The following is a 22,213-nucleotide window of genomic DNA, read 5'->3' as shown; positions in this document are numbered from 1 at the left end:
CTATATCAATAGGCCTCTATTGTGCCAATATAAAATCGAGTGAGGCTAACACTTCAATTCCTAATGAGTTCAGAGAAGCCTTTAAACAATGGCATGAAAGGCTTGGCCATCCTGGCAGATCCATGATGCGCAAAATAATCTCGAGCTCAACTGGCCATTCCTTGAAAGATAGGATAACTATCCCTATGAGCATTACATGTATTCCATGCTCACAAGGAAAATTAATAATAAGGCCATCACCTGGAAAGGTGAGTAAGGAAACATTAAACTTTCTGGAAAGAATACATGGTGATATATGTGGACCAATACACCCACCTTGTGGGACATTTCGATATTTTATGGTCCTCATTGACGCATCGACCAGATGGTCGCATGTTTGTCTATTATCATCTAGAAACTTAGCATTGGCAAGACTATTGGCACAGATCATAAGACTGCGAGCCCATTTTCCAGATTTTCCACTAAAGACTATACGTCTTGACAATGCAAGTGAATTCAGTTCCCAAGCTTTTAATGATTACTGTATGTCCATGGGGGTAAGTGTGGAACACTCCGTGGCACATGTACATACACAGAATGGATTGGCCGAATCCTTCATTAAAAGAATCCAGTTGATTGCTCGACCATTACTCATGAGGTCGAAGCTACCAGTATCAGCTTGGGGACATGCGGTATTACATGCTGCTGAATTAATACGCATAAGGCCATCCAGTGAACATAAATATTCTCCATCCCAATTACTCTCGGGTCATGAGCCAGACGTATCCCATATCAAAATTTGGATGTTCTGTGTACATCCCTATTGCACCACCACAGAGAACAAAAATGGGACCTCAAAGGAGGATGGGAATATATGTTGGTTTTGATTCTCCAACCATTATTAAATATCTTGAGCCTACTACTGGAGATTTATTTAAGGCCAGATATGCTGATTGTCATTTTGATGAATCAGAGTACCCAACATTAGGGGGAGAAAATAACAAGCTGGGCAAAGAAATTGTATGGAATCAAACATCCTTATCATGGCAAGATCCTCGGACTCAATCATGTGATTTAGAGGTCCAGAAAATAATTCATATGCAAAAGCTAGCTAATCAATTGCCTGATTCCTTTGCTGACCCGAAAAGAGTGACTAAGTCCTATATACCAGCTTGTAATGCACCAATAAGTATTGATGTCCAAGATGGACACAATCAAGTGGCTACAGAGTCTAAAGCACGTCTTAAGCGTGGTAGACCAATTGGTTCCAAAGATAAAAGACCTCGGAAACTAAAGAAAGGTGCAAAAGAAACCGAGGTCATAGATTGTCCAGACAAGGCCGAAATGGCCATGCCTAAGGTACCAACCAATGAGACTCGGGACGCCGAGCCTCATGGTACTGAAGGTGCTAATGATGAGATCTCAATTAATTATTTAATGTCTGGGACAAGATGGAACCGGAAAGATGTCGACATCAATGATATATTTGCATACCAAGTAGCCCTTGATGTTATGGACTTAGATGAGGATCATGAACCCACGTCTATACTAGAGTGCACTCAAAGATCAGATTGGCTCAAATGGAAAGAAGCCATAAACGTGGAGTTAGAATCTTTTAAGAAAAGGAATGTCTTTGGATCGATTATCCGGACACCTTATAATGTTAAACCAGTGGGATATAAGTGGGTATTTGTGAGGAAAAGAAATGAACATGGTGAAATTGTAAGATACAAAGCACGGCTTGTTGCACAAGGATTCTCACAAATACCAGGCATCGATTATGAGGAGACATACTCCCCTGTGGTGGATGCAACTACATTTCGATTTTTAATAAGTCTGGCCATCAAAGAAAATTTGGATATGCGGTTAATGGATGTTGTAACCGCATACCTTTATGGTCCACTGGATAACGAAATATATATGAGATTACCAGAGGGTGTTGAGCTCAAAGCTAATAAAGGTTCTCGAGAAGAACACTGCATAAGGCTGAACAAATCCTTATATGGACTTAAGCAAAGTGGTCGAATGTGGTATAATCGCTTAAGCGAATACCTTGCCAAAGTTGGCTATAAGAACGACCCTATCAGTCCATGTATCTTTATAAAGAAGTTTGCAAACAATGGATTTGTTATCATAGCAGTGTATGTTGATGATTTGAACATCATTGGAACCCCTGGGGAAATCGCCCAAACAGTTGAATATCTCAAGAAAGAGTTTGAAATGAAAGACCTAGGTAAAACTAAAGTCTGTTTGGGGTTACAACTTGAGTACATAAAAGGAGGAATCCTTGTGCATCAAAAGGCATATACTGAAAAAGTACTCAAGAGATTTAACATGGACCAGGCTCACCCATTGACCAGCCCAATGGTCGTGAGGTCCCTTGGAGTGGACACTGACCCATTCCGTCCTAAGGACGAGAATGAGAATGTCCTGGGTCCAGAAGTGCCTTACCTCAGTGCCATAGGAGCGTTACTGTATTTGGCTAGCCACACTAGACCAGATATATGTTTTGCCGTGAGTCTCCTAGCCCGTTTTAGTTCATGTCCGACCCAAAGGCACTGGAATGGAATTAAACATATCCTACGTTACCTTCAAGGAACTAAGGATTTGGGTCTATTTTATACCAATGAAACCAAAGATGGTTTAGTAGGCTTTGCTGATGCAGGCTACTTATCTGATCCACACCATGCTCGGTCCCAAACCGGATATGTGTTCACTCATGGTGGTACTGCAATATCATGGCGTTCCATGAAACAAACTATAGCAGCCACATCATCAAATCACTCAGAAATCTTAGCCATGCATGAGGCAAGTCGTGAGTGTGTATGGTTGAGGTCTATGACTCAACACATCCGATCAGATAGTGGAATGGTCGAGGACAATGGTCCGACCATCATATATGAGGATAATGCAGCCTGCATTGCTCAACTCAAAGATGGGTATATCAAAGGTGACCGAACCAAACATATACTACCCAAGTTCTTCTTCACACATGAGTTGCAGAAAGCCAAGGAGGTCAGCGTCACTCAAATCCGGTCAAGTGAGAACTCAGCCGACCTCTTCACCAAGTCACTTCCCACCAGCACATTCAGGAAGCTTACGCAGCAGATTGGCATGCGAAGACTCAAGGACCTTCAGTGATGTCCAAATCAGGGGGAGTAATGTGTGTTGTACTCTTTTTCCTGTCCTTGGTTTCCCTTTTTACCACATTGGGTTTTGGGTTTTCCGGGAGAGGTTTTAATGAGGCAACGTTAGCACATTACAAGCCCGATATGGTTATGGCATCCAAGGGGGAGTGTTATAAATCCATGATATGGATATGTGGATTGCCATTAACCATCAGGGAGGTTTACATCCGACCAGACTATCCGGTCCGTCTACACCCGTCTCCGGTTCGTCTCATCCGTCCAAGACTAGTCAAGATGAAGACTCATTCAACCGGAGCATTTATGAGCTTTGACCAAGTCTAGATATTTGTGGTCAATATGTAATAAATGTGTAGATACTCTCCTTTGTTGTAAACCCTTGGAACCTCTACTATATATTGATAGTGAGAGCTAATGAGAAAGACACAACTTTCACAACAACACTTCTCTCATATTTCTAACAAAATGTGTCTTTTATTCATTTTTGTCTTTCACTGAAATTAAAAACCAAAGTTAACATTCATGTAATGTAAATGCAAAGTATAAATATAACTCTTGGGCACAACTTTGTAGCTACTTTAATAAATAGAACTTTACTCAAACTCTCAAGTCAGCCAACACTTGTTGTTCTCCAAGTCTCTTGACTCTTGAGTCTCTTCAAACACTCGTTGCTCTGCAACAAGCCAACAAGCCAACAACAGAATCAGTTTATCACAGCCAACAACAAGATGCTTGATTCATTAGCTAGAAGCTAAAACAGTCAAACTCGACCAGTGAGTGACACACTGATACATTCATACACGCAAGAAACCCACAACGTAACGAGTATATTATTAAGCTGATCTCAGAGTGGAAACTCGCTAGCTAAAGACACAACATGGAAAAGCTAGATGACATCTACACAATCAATCAAAAATCAAGTGCCCTAATAACATTCAAATGAGTTTATCTTCACTGAACAATACACCAAACAAGCTAACGCCTAACGCCATTAAGGTTTTGAGCTCATAAACGCATAGATACAGGACGACACAACAGCACCAAAAATATATACTTAAACCAGACAGCAAGCTACAGTCTCAGATAGCAAGATACAGCCTACAGTCTACCAAACAGCAAGCTATAATCTGAGACAGCAAGATACAATCTCAGACAACAAGAGACAATCTCAATTCTACAAACCCACATACCCTAGAGATCGATTTCAAGAAACCCACAAACCCTAGCGATCGATTTCGACAAACCCACATACCTAGAGATCGATTTTAACAAACCCAAAAAGAGCTTGAATCGTCACAGATCGAGTTCTTTCAATTTTGTCTCATTACTAGGCATACAAACCCATAAGCAAAAGATCTCACCATATTCTGCTAGCTAAGAACAAAGAACATTCTTCAAATGTACCTGTTTACAAAATGGTATGCTTGCTGATCTGATTGTGACCGTGATGAGATGAGATGAGATGATTGGGATCTCGTCTCTGGTTTGCCCTCTGAAGTAATGATGATGACGAGTGACGACGACGAGATGAGATGAGATGGTGAGGCGTTAAGGCGGCGAGAGATGAGATGGTGAGGCCATTGGGATCTCGTCTCTGGTTGAGATGGTGAGAGTCGAGAGAAGAAACAACGATGATGAGATGGTGAGAGTTGACAGAAGAAACGACGTCGCTTTGTTTACTTTTGTTTTCTTAAAAAAAATTAACGGGTTTAGGGTTAACCCGCGTTTCATTTTAGACGACCCTAATTTAACCCAAACAAAAATTAACGGGTTTAGGGTTATGAAATCAGGAGCGGGCCGGACTAACCCTATTGAAAAAAACCCATTTTAACATCCCTATAGCCATAGCTAGAGTTCATATGATATGATACGTAGTAGGTTACTTGAGGTGGAAGACAAATATCTATGAGACTGTAGACGCAAATGCCATTCAGCTGGTGGAACACAATGACATAGCACAAGTTAACAACACATTCTACTCTGAGAATTACTTTTACCTGTCAATGAGATTACAAGTAACTGATTCACGTTGTCCGTATCTCAAGGGACCATTAAGGCTAAGTGTCTTTCTAATAAGAAGCTCTTTTCCAACAAGGTAACGCAGTGAAACATCTGAGTGAAACTGTGAGACCTTCAAAATAATTCAAACAAAGAGTTGTCATCTGTGTTGATCGTTAAGGAACCAAGAAGCACTGCCACTCATCGCTCCAAACCTCACTCACTCTTGCAACCCAACAGCTCAAATATCGAACTCTTGAAGGATACATAAACACTTCTTGAGAATCTTCTATATATACTATATCTTTTCTCCGCGCTATGCGCGGATAATATATATAAATTTGTTACATTTATCATTTTTATTTGTATGTGAATTTTGTATATTAAATTATATATAACTAATTTTTAAATTTGATTTTTTTATATATATTTTTAGTTTGAAGTAAGTATTTCTATTATATGTAACACAATAATATTTTTTTACGTGAAATAGTTGAAAACTGACAATTGCATATCGATCTAGAATATTATTTTAATATATCCAATGGTAAAATATTAATTGTAATAAACAAATTTTGAATTTTGTAATATTACATGAATTAGAAGTCTTTAAAATCTAAAATTTATTTTATTAATATAATATATTTTTTATTCATTTATTATTTTGACGTTACAAAATATTGCTTTAGTTTTATTTTTATATTAATTTTTTAATACTTTAGTTTCTTTTTAAGTAATTTTAAAATTATCAAGAATATAATATATTTAAAATTATTTATTTAAATATATTCAAATATGATGTCTCATTTTTACGTGTGTTTGCGTTAAGCATATTTAATTTGTAGTTTGTATATAAGCCACAATATACAAACAAAAGCACAAAATAAATTTCATACACGTTGTTGTTGCTTTACCTCTATGTGTAGATGTGATGATGTATTTGTGTAGTTAGCGTTTTGCCGTGGTTACTAGTTTTCTAAGATTTGTATTGTAATATGGTTGAGATGTAGTGATGAACTGTTCTAATTTTTAGCGGTTGGTGTTATGTATATGTTGTGTGTGTAGAGTGTATTTAACATTGTTGGAGGTTTTTCTAAAAAAATAATAATGATTATATTCCTAACTTAAGATTTTTTTTTTGTTTTTTGTTGTAATTTTTAATTGGTGATAACATATTTATAAAGTGCATAGCGTTTGTTGAAGTTTAACTGGCTAAAAATGTAGCGAAAAAGGTATTTTGTGTTTGACAAAAAAAAGGTATTTTTGTGTAAAACAAAATTGTACTCGATGGATCATAGTTAGACATAATGACTGTAACTCAACATCAACAATTTTACTTTATTATTAAAATATATAATCTTCTATGTCGGACACATGATATATCAAAGCGTTCATAAATTAGAAAACACATCTAATTTTATAATTTGATGAGTTTTTAATGTTAAAGAAAGAAACTTGGAGAATGTTTCAAATAATATAGCTTTGTAAATTCTCTGTAGATAATCAAAAACATTTCTCAAGATTCTTTATCGATTTCCCGTTTATAACAGCCATTGTTACCAGAGGATCTTATTTGAGATAACACACTCAGGCTCTTGGGCTTATGGAGGACAATGTGATGTCCTGAAAAACCTTGAGCCTCTTCTTATCCAACACTTTCGTCTCTGTCCCCAAAACAGCCATGATCACCGCTTCTTCGAACTCCTTGCTGTCTGGTAATCCAGAGTCTATCGCTTTCTTATCTTTCGTGTTTGTCTCTCCCTCATCACCACCACCAAAAATCAACTTTCCCATGGTTTGACTCGACGATCTTGTCCTCTTCAGCTTCTCTTTATTGTTGATCAACTTCGAAGAGAAGAACGGTTTTGCATCAACCCTTAATGGGTTGTTTAGTACTACATTCGCATTCACATTGGTTTTCATGTTCTCGTCACCGTACCCACCATTCCTCAAATCCGGCTTTCCTTTAGGCTTCATGCTCTGTTCTCTACAAGGCTGAGGCAGCCATATAGAGGAAGAACCAAACATGGTGTCGAAAAGCCTTCTCTGCTCAACCCTATCATCCCCTCCTCTTCTCATCATCTCGGAGCCAAGATCGTTATAAGCATCTGCTGCGCTCTCTCGTAAGCTTTTAAATGCGAATCCACTTCCTCTAGGACCATCCACGACCGCTGGCTTCACAAGCCGTAACGTCTCTTTGGCTTCATTGATCCTGCCTTGCTTCATAAGACAGATTCCGAGGTTACACATCTTGTTGTTGTCAGGTGCGATAGATAGAGCTCTCCTGTAGTCGTCTTCAGCTTCCACGAAGTTGTCTCTTTGCATCAAAGCCCATCCTAAGTTGCCCAGTAGCCGAGTTGCTTCTTGCTCAAAAGAGACTTGAAACTTCTTCCCCTGAGATCCAGCGGTTTTGGTTTGTTTGCCTGTTAAAGGCGAGTCCTTAATGTATCAAGAAGAGTTTGTGTTTCAACAGTGCAATCTCGTCATCTTTCTCCCACATCTCTGTAAACAAAAATAACACACAACGGTTCAGTAAAAACTCAAGAATTGCATAAGGAAACAAAGAAAAAATAGAGGATGTTCTGTTTTTTTTTTTTTTGTAAAGTGAGTACCTTGTAGAGATCTAAGAGGATGCTGTCAAGCGATTCATGTGCTTGATCTGAACACCAGACTCTAAGAGACTTAATAGCTTTGATAGCTTATTCTGCCCGATCTTGTTGCTTCATCACCATAGCCATATCTTTCAGAGCACTGTCAACTCTGTCTCCGGCGTTAATGGCGGACCAGAACAGCGGAATTGCTCTCTCAGGATCCTTCTCTACCAACTGAATCCAATAATCAATCGCAAAAACAACCAAATAAAATGAAAAGTTATGATTCCAAGATCTGAAAGAAAGGATGAGACTATTAATCACCTGAACATTTTTGGCTCTGATGTAAGGACTGTCTCTGATGGGAACCTTGTGGATGACATGGAATTATTCAGATCGTGTGCGGGAGAGATCTAGTGTCTTTGTGGGAGAACAAGGAGCGGATTTGGTAGGTCTGAATACATATTTCGTCATCTTTGCAGTGAATGGGGAGACGAAGAAGAAGACGACAAATGAATCTCTGCATCAGATTTTATAAGAATAATCAGAATAGGATGAAAGCAAAACCTGGAAACGAATCATTGATTGGATGAACGCAAATCCCTTTGGATCCAAAGGTATTTCCACACCAGTATTGAATATGATCATTGACTGAGAAGGTAACACAAAAACAAAAGACCGAGATCGGAAAAGATGAAGTGGAAGAGTCGGGAGAGGCTCGCCAAGCTTGAAGACGAAGAAGCAGGTTTGTCTAGATGGGCTGGGTGGGCCAATAAAACTTTTAACAGATCCAATAAGAAAGTCCTCTCTATTTCATCCATGGTGACGTGGCAAAAAAACAGCTCCCCATTGGACGACTTTTTATACTGACGTGGACAGTCTATTCCCATTTTATTACTTGTTTGATGAACGTTATTGATGACGTTAAAATTATTTTTGACCAAAGAATAGCAAAAGTGATGGTCCAATTTAAACCGGCATACCCGGAGGCTGAGGGAGAATAACGCCATGCCATTGCGGCAAACCGAACTCCCTTGGGCCAAACCATACCCAGGCTAGTCAGGTCCAATTTAAACTGGCATACCAGGAGGCTGTGGGAGACTAACGCCATGCCATTGCGGCAAACCGAACTCCCTTGGGCCAAACCATACCCGGGCAAGTCACGACAACGTCCCATCACCTTATTGTCTCCACTCGGATCACAAGCTTGCGTTACTAAGCTCGACGTTAAGTACTTGTGAACTGAACTTTTATATACATGAAATAAAAAAATTGTTTTATCCGATGTGTGACTTTAATTGCTGTAAAAAGTGGACTGAAATTAAAACTGTACCAGATTAGACCAAATACAAAACCGGTTAAATTCTGGTTTTTCTCTTACATCGGTTTCCTAATTTACACCGTTGGTAAGCCAGACGTAGAAAGGTCTGATTGTGGTAGATGACAATTTAATTAAGCATTTCAGTCATGAACATGTTCTTAAACTCAACTAAGGTGTGGTCTTGTTTGTCATGAAGCTACCCACTGGCCACTGCAGTGCTTGCGCTCTACCGGTCTATTTTTATCCATACAACAAATGTTCGGTTTGTGATTCTGTTCCTCACGAGACCTGCGCAAGTCTTCCCCGGAAGTTAAGACATGAGCTACACAAGCACACACTTACTCTACGACGCCACGTTACGTAAGAGGGGGGCAACTGCCCCCAGTGCTTTTTCAAAATCCTGTGTAAACATAGAGTAATTTCAGTTATGCCCCTGTGTTTATAGCAAATTTATCCGTAGTTCTATAAGTAATTTTAGTTATGCCCCCAACAAAATATTTATCTACTTCCACCCCTGCGACCAAACACTACTCCAGATGAGGAGCATGGTTATAACTTATTCCACTGCACTGTATATAAGCGGCTCTGCAGTGGATTCAAGTACGTATGTAGCAAATCTTGCGATGTCCAGATAGATGTACGATATGTACTTCAGTTAAGGAGACATTCAACCATGAAAGCCCCATCCGGATCATAAGTTATACCTTACCTCCTCAGAAGCCAAGTTTTGTGGTGCTTGTGGAGTTAAAACATCCACTGTATTGAACTGCATTGATTGTGGCTTCGCTTTGGGATATGACTGCGCCACTTTTCTTAATAAGGTCAAGCACAAATGCGACACACATAGATAAAAATTTACAAGGTGTGATCCCAGACTAGCGAGTTATACAACAATGATCAATAAACATATTATTCAACACTAAACCTTTTTAAACAAGGGAAAATGTAATATCCCAGGTCGTGATATGTGAAAAGGCTTAAGAGAATTGATTTGGCTACCTATGTCACCAAAGTTAACTTATATTTTTCGTCACACATCCGTTTAGAACTCCAGAGTTAAGCGTGCTTGAGCTGGAGTAGTGGAAGGATGGGTGACCTATCGGGAAGTGATTCGCGATACCGTGTGAGTGAAGCCAAAGCACGGGGAAAGGTCGGGTGGTGATTGCAGGGTCAGTAAACAATGATTTCGAACCTTGAAAAAATTAACGGACCAATCGCTGGAACGGGATGGACCCACGGGCCGAGAGAGCGGGTGTGGGTGGCCCATTAGCCGTGAGCGGTCGGGGCATTATAAGTGTAACGACCCAATTCCGCAGGCCCAGCAAGGCCCAATCAGTTTACAGGAAACCCTAGGTGAGTTCCTATTTAAACAGAGCCAGCCTATTATTTTATTCAGAAAAAGTCTAAGGCGTCGAACCCCCTGCAGATTTAGAGTCGTCAGAGAGAGATATTGGTGAACTGTCTCAGCCACCGTCGACTGAGATCAGATCCGTTACGCCGCCGCCGTCTCACCCCCTAGGTAATCCGCAAACCACCTTTTCCGATTGGTTAAGTATTGGCCGTTTAGTAAATCGTCGATATCTCTCTAACGATTGGGTTTCTCGCGATTTCAAGGCCACCAGTGTGTTCGTGACGTTGAGACGAGTCCGGAGCAGGAGTTTCAGCCCGAGAACCGCCGCGACGCGCCCACACGCGCAGGAGGAAGTTTCACGCGTGAATCGCACGCGCCGCCATCTCCGCCGGACGTTCGCCGGAGCCACCACAGCCGGCCACCGTCCGTTCGCCCCCGGGAAGCCGCCGCCGCATCGCCGCCGCCGGTGATTTTCCGGTAAGCCACCATCGTCGTTGGCCGCCGCCGGCGACCGGTCTACGGCGACTCGCCGGTAACTCGGTGACTCGGCCGAGTTGACTCAGCGAGTCAATCCGTTGACCAGTCAAGCCGGTTTGGTTAGTCGATTTTATTATTGATTAAACCGACCGGTTATTGGGAATTGGTTTGGTTTGGATTAAACCGAATTGAAATCAATTTTAATCTGGTCCAATTGAAATCGAATCCGGTTAAGGAAAAAACTGAAGGTTCAATTCGATTTCGATTTGGTCAAAGGTTGACCGGCTTGGGTCAGAGTAGACCGAGTTGACCTTTGACCAGCGGGTTGACTTTTTGACCAGATCTCCGGTTATCCGTTTTGGACCGTTCGAAGGGCGTTCTGACTCGATTTTTCGCCGTGATTTCAGATTTGGAGTTTGTTTGAGCAGCTGGAGTTCATAGCTATCACTTTTCCACATTGCTAAGGTGAGGGTCTATTCCGTAAATCCCGTACCAGTGTAGAATTCTCTCTATCGTAGTTTAGATTTCGAATCATGATCCGTCTGTTTGAATTGAGTTTGTTTGAGTCTTGATTGTTAGTTAGTTCATTCATTGTAAACTTGAACTAGGGGTCTAGAGGATTCAACCGTTGATTTGATTGTGTGATGTTAAGATATGCGATATATATATGTAAGTATACATAGTTATGAGTAGGGACTATGTGAGTGGGCGGGGGTCCAGAGATGTCTGGACTAGCGACGCAGCTTTGGTGGGCGGGGGCTCAGAGACGTCTGGGCTAGCAACGCAGATTGTGTGGGGCGTGGGTGCAGAGACGTTTGCATTCGACGCAGCTTTGGAGGGCGGGGGTACAGAGACAGACTGTACTAGCGACGCAGCGTATGTATATATATATCCGTATGAGGAGATGCGGGGTGTGTGGACTAGCTATATGCTATCATCGCATTGTTTGTGTTGTGTGATGCTTTAGGCATCTTGTTTGTTCATGTTAGAGCTAAACTTCCACAGTGGGAGTTCTATTTACTCAAGTCAGTGGTTTGCGTGTTTAGCATCTCATACCTCACGGAGTAACTCCCCTGTTACTCACCCCTCATTTCCTTTCCCTTTTAGGTGAAACTGACGAGCATGAGTGATTGCTATCGGACTGGTGCTTTGGGAGTTTTATTTCTTTTTTTTTTCAGACTTGCGGATTTTATGCTTTTATCGATATTTTCGGGATTTATTATGTTATTTGGATTTATGGTTATTTATTGGATTTACGACTTTGGAGTTGACTTTTGAGAACTAATAAATGGAGATTCAGACTTTTTATTTATTTAAGTTATTTTGGAAAATACGGGTGTTACAGAAAATTTCTTTTAATCATTTTTACTAATATCGCCTTTATTCTCTTCAACCTATTTACATATGATGATAATAAAAAAGTATTCTTCTTAATGTAGCTGCGTACAGTGTTGAGTTATTTCACCAATGAAAAGATAACCACTCTACTTTAGAGTTCGAATTGGACAATGAGTTGGAAAATATATGCCTTTGATCTGATTTTAAAAGTATGATTTTGCAAATTAAAAGGTTGCCAAAACAAAAGAGTGTAGTACAAAAAGGTCCCACGCAGAATTCACAATTTAACGTTGCTCGTTGTTGTCGTCACGTGGGGAAGTTAAGGTTCCTCTGCCACTTCTAATAGTAATATGTATTGTCTATTCCAAAGTTAGTTCAAAGCACTGAATTTTACAAACCTATTCCAAACGTGATTAATTATATCACATTCTTCAATGTTATATAATGTTCTATATGTTGATCTATTCTTCACTAATATAAGACTTCGTGAACGCTTTGTTCAATAAGATATAGACTTCATCCATAATCTGTTGTTAATATATTAAAAAGAGAAATTACTCGACTCTAATTATATATCTAATTACTAGAATAACTCTTATATTTTTGTATTTATTAGAATAACTTATAAGGGAAACAAAAATACCAAAATATCCATTTTATTAATAGGAATAAATCTTTAATTGTGTAAAAACAAAATTGGAAAATCCCCACTTCTCTTTCATTCTAGCAAAAAACGTCGACAGAAAAAAAGAAGAAAAAGAAAGAGCTAGCGACTTCCATCTCCAAGATCTCCAACAGTTCCTTCTCCATTACCACTTTCGAAGGTCATGAACGTCTTCAATTCTGAACACCCCAATCTCATCTCGTCTTCCTGTCTGTTGTCGTGGACGAACCCTAACTCCACACCACCACCTTCGATTCCCCGAAACTTGAACTCGTAAGTCATAAATCCATCTTAATTATGTTTGTTGTTCTTTGTTGTTATTATTATTTGATTGATTGCAATTTTAATTTTGAAAACCCTAGTTCCCAAATCCCCTTTTCCTCTGAAGTTGAACTCAAAAAAGTGTATATGCATGTAAAATCGATTAACTATTGAATTCATAGATTAGCAATACGATATTGTTTTTTTTAAATTGAAAAACCTTTGTTTCTATATAACACAGCAATGGCTATTGAAACAATGTACTGATGGTAGCCGATTGTGTTTGTTGTTTATCGCAAGATGGCCTCATCTCTGCCATTAGAATGTATCCTCTGCGCTTATACAAAGTTGGGAAAACACCTATTCAGAACAGGAGCATGAATTATAGTTGTTTTTTTTAATATTCAGATGGTTGAAGAAGCTGTTGAAGCTATGGGGGTATATTTAATTTTTTTTGTTCTCTGCATTGACTTTGTTCTCTGTTTTTTATATAGATATTTTTACTAATTCTCATTATATATTATTCAGTCATAGGTGATTCAGAAATCAATTGACAAAATGGATTGCCATACAATGTGTTGTGAAGAAGGAGAAAGAAGCTAAGAAGATGACGGAGAAGGAGGATCTTGGGTGTAACTTTGATGGCTTGAATGATCAGATTATAACGCCATTGCGACTAAAGTTGACGGCTGATATTTATGAGAAAGTGACTGAGAGAGTCGAATAAATTAGTCTTGTATTTTGGTTTTTTAGCTACTGAATAACAGATGTATAACTTGCTGGGTTTGTGGCTTTAGTCGGATTTATTACTTTTTTGGTTTTTGGCTTTAGTCGGGTGTATTATTTTTCTGGTTTTTTGGCTTATAAATAATGAATTTTTTTACACTCTAAGACACATTATATCTTATGAATTACTCCATTAGACACATCCCACATGGGACACACATTACCTTTGTCTAAAGTCATTCTTGCCCTCGTTTTAGACCTCACCACACTTACCTAACCACTGATAAAGTAACCATGGTTCAACATTTTTTATTTTTTTTCCTGATTCTGTGTCGGACAAATCAAGACAGATTTGAAACAAGAGAGACTTAGCTCCACCATTCTCGAAACCCTTAGCTCCACCATTCAAATCTTCCAAAAACACCTTAGCTCCACCATTCTCGAAATCGAGTTGATTACGAAGATTCATCGCCGGAAGCCAACCGGATCTGTCACGGAGTCGACGAAGTCTAATGGCGAAAAAAAACCCCTCATTTTCTCAGGCGAAGGAGAAGAAGAAGAACGCCGCTTCTCAGGACTCACCCACCGCCGTCGTCCTCCGGTTAGTATTCCCCCACTTCTGTTTCCTCTTTTGTAAAGGTTTAATCTTTTTTCATAATTTCAGGAGTAGCCCCGTTCATCTCTTCAATTTCAATTCTAGGGTTTGGTGAAACCATTTTTAGGGATTTTCGGTTTATCGGTTCATCTCTTCAATTACAACAGATTTTCAGTTACCTTCTTCTTATGGTGTTTACAGGTTCACATTTCTGGGTGTTTTTGTTGAACAAAGTTACAATTTTCTTGTTTTTTTATTATTTTTCCTCCGATTTTCTTCTCCATTTTTACAGAGGTTTGCTCGCCTCTACGAAATCGAAGGTGATTACTCATCACTAACTACTAATGTGTTTCTCCTCTCTCTTTTCAGGAACCATGCAACCGGATCCTCGTCTCCCGTTCAGGCTATTTGCGACTGATAGGTTCCCCATCAACAAACTTAACATATATTCTTCACCGGAGATCCTACCATTCCTTCGTCATGTTCTCAGAGACACAAAGGAGTTCCAAACCATCTGACAGTCTTGCTTCGGAAAGCTATTCAACTCTGTTGCAAGACTCTTCGTCTATGTTATCACCTAATGCTTTTGTGTTTAAGATTACTATGATTTCGATCATTACCCTACTGCATTTTTATTATTACTTTCTATTTCATGTCATTTCGGGACTAGTCTCCTTAAGTACAACTCCAATGTGAACACCATAAAATACAGCAACAACCATCCCTCACCATAATGTAGTCAACATAAAACAAAGCAACAACCATATATATCTTCTTGTCCACATCCACAACAACCATATATATCTTCTTGTCCACATCCACGAAAACTTTGCTGCATCTGGTGACACAAAACCCAGATCTGTGTCATCCACAACATCACTGTCCACACGTTGCTCCTCTTTTGGTCCCCACAAAGCTGGCAGCAATTTTATATTAATAAAACTAACTCATCACTAACCAAAGCAAAAGGGTATATGAGTCAAAACACATAGGAAAGGAGAGGAAGAAGTGTCCCTCAAGTGAGATGTGTCTAATGAAGTTAAAAAAGAGAAAAAAGTGTCTCATTTCGTAAGTAACTCTAAATAATGGATGTATAAATTACTAGTTTTGGTTTATGAATGATGGATGTATGACTTTTTTTTTCTTTCAAATTTCTACTTTCAGCAGACAGAAATTATGAGATCAATGTTTTTCCAAGCAATAAGGATTGGAACAAGTGACTAAACCACCATGAAAAAGAACAATTTGATAAGAAAAAAAAAAAGATCTCAATGTTTTTCCAAGCAATAAGGATTGGAACAAGTGAATAAACCACCATGAAAAAGAACAATTTGATAAGAAAAAAAAGAGATGAAAGAGATGATTACAACTACAAATTTTTTCATAATTATGAGTTTAATTAACTTAAAAATAAACCAAATTTGAAATTAATGTAAACCGGTTTGAAATTAAAATTGGTTTACAAAAACCAAGTTTTTCGTCAATAAATCTGTCACAACATAAATTAAAAAGTCTATCATCACATAAATAAGAAGTCTGCCAATAATTTTAAATCGGTTATATAAATTTGCCGTAAGAAAATAAGTCTAACATTACAAATAAATTTGTCTATTAAAAAATAAGTTGACCACATAAATCTACCACTCATAACAAATTTGCTACCTCATTTGATAGACATATTTTTAAAAATCTATTTTCTAATCAAATCGGACAATTATCTCTGCCGTGTGAACAAAACTGACGTTATTAGAAAGTCTAACACCACTTTAATGATAGATTTCTTTTTCTACACAGATTTTATAAACAGATTTATTATTCGACAAATTTTTTTTTTTCTAAAACAAATCTGCCCTCGAAAATTAATAAGGATATTTTGATAAATTTTTTTTTTTTGTTATAACTATGTGTAAGAGCAATTTTGACCAGAAAAATATTCTAATAATTTTTGAAAAATATGAGTCATTCTAGTAATTACACAACTAATTTGAGTCATTATAGTAAACTTCCCAAAAAGAGAAATTACTCAAAACAAAAGTGTACTTATAATTTTACAAACTTGTAAACGTAAGAAAAATAAGTTCGCGGTCATGTTTTTTTTCTTTTTGACAAAGGGCGCTTAAGTTCGTGGTCAAGTTGATTAGCTTTAACTGTATAAGATAATTCTGATCATCCAGCTATGTTAAAAATAACATGACGACTCCATACTTGTACAGTTAATTCTATCTTGAAGTTTAGCTACACATATTACAAAAAAAAAACAAAGTTGTATACTAGTACTACTTATCATCATACTACTGTTGAATAGTTTGAATGAGGAAAGAATATGGAAAAAAAAAAGAGAGAAGGAGAATGAGATGCTGAACAAAAAGATGCATTCAAAATTGACAGGCAGTACAATAATGTGGAGTAGTGTGACAGTTGATTTGTCGATTGCCCAATTTGACGTTAATATTTTGGCCCTTTTGTTTCTTATATTCGATTATGTTTCAACTTAATAATTTTAACCCAACAAAACTTAATAATTAAGGATCCAGAACGTAGAAAATAAATTTATTAAGCATTCTATCTTCTTCCTATCATCCACTATAATGTAGACATAATTAATATGATTGCATGTGAAATCATTTCAGACTTTACCTTACCCAAGGATATTTAGATAATTTGCTTGACGTATTAGTCTTTGTCCTTTATAACTAAGATTACTCTCCAATCACTTGTGTTTCGTTATATTGTGAGTTGTGCATGATAACTTACTCTCCAATGGTCGATTCCTCCTCAAAGATCACATCAAAAATCTTGAGTTTGAGTCATCAGAAAGATGAAAGAAAAAAAAAACTGCACGAACACTAATCATTCAAAAAGGATAAGTTTGTATTAGCCGTTAGAGGCACATAACTATACTACCTTAAATGAATATAAGAATATATACTTTCCTATGCTAATAGTTTGTGTGTTTACAGTGTTGACACCATTTTTATCACAGTTGATTTCAAACCATGAAACCAAAACTAAACAAAGGTGCTGTTTTGATACTTCAATTTTGCTTATATGTCTTCGTTTTACATATTACCAGTTGAAAAGTGAATACATTTTGTAAGGCTGAGATTGAATTGTAAACTGTTAACTTGTGTTTACTTGAACATCATACAACGACTTATATACATGAGCAATGACCGACATTAATCATATTCCTACGAGAGGTTATCTCTAAGACTTATGTTTATCTTTAACACAAATAGGACTTATCAATAGGTAATCCTATCTATAATAGGATTCCCTAATACTCCCCCTCAAGTTGGAGCGTGAAGATCTTGAACACCCAACTTGGATGACAAGAATTTAAACTGAGAACGACCCAATGCTTTGGTAAGAATGTCAGATATCAGTTCTTTGGTGCGGACATGCGTACACTACAAGGGAAGTGGGTAAAGATAGCATAAGAAGATAGCGTTTTGTATGTGAATGCTATGTTTGGCATGACCCGTAATTTAACATAGTGTTTCCAAATTACAAAGCTATCTATATATTAACGCGAGCAATTTTTAGTGATTGGCGCTTCTGAATATATATTAAAAACGCTATGAATTGGTGAAGCGGGCTAAAAAATTTCAAGTCCCGCGTGACTTAGATAAAAAATAGAAAAATGTTTAAGAACAAAAGAAATTATGTTCTTCTTTTATCTTCTGTTCTTTCATTCTCGCTCTCTAGATCTAGGGTTCCAAACTGACCACCTAACGCAGATACAGAAGAGGGAAGAGAGAAGAGAGAAGAGAAAAAAGTGAAGAGAGAAGAGATAAGAGAGAAGATTTCAATCTTCGTCGAAGTCCCACGCGAACTTTTGGTTTCTCCCTTCGGTGAGCTCTGCGCGGTTACATCGGACCAAGAGAAAGCCACCAGAGAAATTCTCCGATCCTGAACCTGAGTCGCCGATTCAAAACTGAAAACCCTAGCAGGTACAAATCCGTTCGAGGTAGTAGTCTCTAGTGGTGCTCTTGTGGTGTCTCTTCAAGTATCTTTTATTCCCTCTGGATGCTCTGTATCTTCAAAATTGCTTTGATATATCAAAATTTTACATGTCTGTTCGTATACATTTGAAGATGAAACTGGTTAATCTAGAGAAGGAGACCAAGAAATTCAAAAAGGTAATGAAACCAAATTTAATTTTTTAGGTTTTCGAAATTTGGGGGTTTATCTTTCCGTTTTTAAAACGATATTGATCTTCTTGTGTTGTCTTTGTGTTGTTGCTATTGAATCTGTTGGGAAGCATATTCCAATGGCCTTCGTGGAGAGAGTTAAAGAGGATTTCCATGGTGGTGGAAAGGCTACCACTGTACACCCAACAGCTTAAACAAAGAGTTTGGATACTTTTGGCTCTCTACCATCAATCTCAGGAGTCATATATCCATGTCAATCTCAGAATTCTACACTTAAAATGTCTACTTTTAATGGTTTTATTTCTTGATATCCTTCTGTTTACTCGCAGGTATGTACATGAAAATAAACTTCTTCATCTTCTTTAGAACTTTATTGCAGAAAACTAAATCTTGTTTAGTCATTCATTGAGATATTTGGTACTTCGTGTGTCTTGTTATGGTGATGTTTGGGGGAGAAAGAACTAACCATTCCTCTTACTACATTTGTGTGATGTTCTGTTTCCGCTACTTAACTGAAGTTTCTTATTGTTTTCTTGAAGCAAACCAGGGGAAGAAAGGCCTGGAGGAAGCTGTTCCTGGATCTTAGTGACTCTGAATGCTGAGAAGGTAGTAAATCTTTTGACTGCACGTGCCTATAATTCCATAATTTCTAGATGTTCATGAATCATGATTGTCGTCACATTATAGTTGACATGTATGCTTTTCCTTAGCTAATTCTTTTCTTTCTTTTTTTGGGTTTGCTGTAACAACCAAGACGTGACTGTTTTGAGATTTGCGAGGAACGCGGTGAAATCATTTTCAGTCTTTTGGTACGGTTCCTTCTCATACTTCAAAATTACATGTCAGTTGAGAACACTTGTGTTAATGGCTTGTTTCATTTGAGTTAAATTTTCTTGACTTATTCCTACTAATTCTCACAGCACAATTTGTTTGATGATACACTACACAACTGGAACCACAGCTCCACCAACAGCCACAGCAAGAAGTAGATGATGGAGTGATGTGGAGGAGATCACACGAGTTGTCATGATTATGGTTCTTCTTGTTCAGATTCTTATGCTTCTTTCTCTTCTTCCTTGTTTGAGCTCTAATTGTTTATGCTTTGAGTTGATTGTAGAAGGACGACAGATGAGACAGAGAATACATAAGCGGTTGATGAATTTTGTGATGTTGCAAGAATTGATGAAGCAGTTGACAAACTTCAAGAGGTATCTTTTGGCCAAATTACTAAATTCAAATTCTAGTTTTTGCTCTCATATTGTGTGTCTGTGTATTTTGTTAGGTGGTGTTTTCTATTTGAATTGGGATGTACTACTTAGTAAAGCTTGGAGGCGAGGCGCGGAGGTTCAATCACCGAAGACACGTGATGGAATCACCACTAATGGTAAATCTTAACATCACAACATATAGTTACAGAGATCATGATGCTTTGGAAAGTCGTAATTTCTTTGTTCTTTATCTAAACCAGAAAATGGTGATCATGATTACGTGGAGTATAACAACTCTTCCACAACGAGTACCTGTCAGGATCACTCTCCATGGCTCTCTGCTTAACATCATTTTCCCTTTATAAGTCTGATGCGAGAAGCTTGATGACAGAGGAGGCAAGATGTTGTGCTGTGGAGATGCGAGTCGTAGTGTGGTGCGGCACTAGGAGATAGAACTTTAAGTTCAGATATTTTAGTTGTAGCTTTAACTTTTTCAAAATTTGGTTTAGTTTGATTTTAGTTTAATATACTAGTCATATAACCAATTTTAATATACAAATTTTTGAAATATTTTAATTGTATTTTTTTTTTAATTTTTATTAAAGCTATAACAGCATTTATTCTATGTTATCATAAGTATTACAATTGCATAACTAATAAACACTATTGAAATAATACATTAAAATAGCACACAAAAAGACGCTATCTAAAGTGCCCGAGAAAAGATTGCGGGGGAAGATACAGCGTTCGCCATATGCTATCTTTCAATAGCGTTTTCTTCATGTTATAATGAGACGTTTTCTTGTAGTGGTAGTAGATATAAGGCGGGCTTTAACTGCACCACGAACACTGTGACAATCTCGTTCAATGTGTTTGGTGCGTTCGTGAAAGACTGGATTTGCTGCAATGTAGATAGCTGCCTTACTATCGCAATAAAATAGAACTGGTTTCTTGACCTCGATACCGAGTTCTTTCATAAGTGGGACAATCCACTTCATCTCTTTAGTTTCTGCAGCCATTGCTCGATATTTAACTTCAGCGGAAGAGTGAGAAACTGTCTTCTGCTTCTTGGTCTTCCATGAAATAGGATTTCCTCCAAGCAGAACAACATAAGCACTTAACGAACAACATGTAAGTGGACATGTACTCCAGTCAGCGTCAACATAGACTGAGAGTTCGAGGGAACGGTCTGGTCGTAGGAGAATACCTTGTCCAGGACAGCCTTTAAGAAACCTGACTACGCGTAATGCTGCCTCCCAATACACAACATGCAGAGACTTCATAAACCGTGACAACAAATGTATGGCATAACAGAGTTCAAAACGAGTGATGCATAAGTAAACCAGACATCCTACTAGGCGTCTATATTTCTTTGGATCTGAAAACAATGGTCCTTTGTCAGCTGCCAAGTGATGGTTCTGTTTTACGGGAATAGATACAGGTTTAACTCCAAGTAATCCGCAATCTGAAATAATGTCTAACACGTATTTCCTTTGAGAGAGAAAGATTCCTTCCTCAGATCGAGCCACTTCTATCCCCAAGAAATATTTGAGCTTGCCAAGGTCTTTCATACAAAAACAATCTCCCAAATAAGTTTTGAATTTGGTAAGCAGTTCCAAGTCGTTACTTGCAAGTACCAAATCGTCTACATAGATCAGAACTCGAACCTCTTTTGCTCCTTTGGCGTATGTAAATAAAGAGTAGTCTGAATAGGCTTGAATGAAACCAAACTCGATGAGAGCATTAGATAACTTGGAGAACCAGCAGCGAGGAGCCTGCTTTAAGCCATAAATCGCTTTACGAAGTCTGTAAATTTTCCTTGGATCAATATGAGTGAAGCGAGGAGGTAATCGCATATAAACTTCTTCTTCAAGGTCACCGTGTAGAAAGACGTTGTGAACGTCCATTTGGTGAACTTCCCAGCCTTTTGCTGCAACAAGACTTAACAGGCTACAAACTGTGGCCATCTTGACGACTGGAGCAAACGTTTCATCATAGTCGTCACCTGCAACTTGTTTATTTCCACAGGCAACCAGACGCGACTTGTGACGTTCAACTGTACTATCGGCGTTATACTTGATGCGATGTATCCATTGTGAGGCAATAGCTTTCTTTCCAGGCGGCAGAGTTGCTAGTTCCCATGTGTCAAGTTCTTCATGAGCAACCACCTCGAGTTTCATAGAATCGCGCCATACTTTCTCTTTGATGGTGTCAGAATAACGTTTTGGTTCCACTCCAGCCGTTACAGCTGCTAAGAACGCTTGATGGGAAACTGAGAAATTTAGATCAGTGACATAATCGCTCAATGGATAAGGAGTAGTACATGGATTGTTTCTAGAGGGTGAAGAGGAGGAACAAGTAGAAGAGAGAGGGGTTTCTTCACGACGAACTGCATTGTACATGA

At 38.3% G+C, this 22,213-nt stretch overlaps 1 long non-coding RNA gene and 1 pseudogene across 1 annotated transcript; both read right to left on the bottom strand.

The window, feature by feature from the left end:
- Positions 1-3,555: 3,555 nt before the first annotated feature.
- On the bottom strand, positions 3,556-5,009 carry LOC106451183. The gene is made up of 2 exons (XR_001289516.3): positions 4,530-5,009; positions 3,556-3,798 (listed from the first exon to the last, which is right to left on the bottom strand). It is a non-coding gene; the product is annotated as an uncharacterized LOC106451183 (long non-coding RNA).
- Positions 5,010-6,503: 1,494 nt separating this feature from the next.
- Positions 6,504-9,829, bottom strand: LOC106454737 (annotated as a pseudogene).
- Positions 9,830-22,213: the final 12,384 nt, after the last annotated feature.

Source organism: Brassica napus, chromosome C4, assembly GCF_020379485.1.
Source record: "Brassica napus cultivar Da-Ae chromosome C4, Da-Ae, whole genome shotgun sequence".
In the NCBI taxonomy this organism is placed as follows: Eukaryota; Viridiplantae; Streptophyta; class Magnoliopsida; order Brassicales; family Brassicaceae; genus Brassica; species Brassica napus.
Note: the sequence above shows the minus strand (reverse complement) of the source record. Positions and strands in the feature narration are given on the sequence as shown.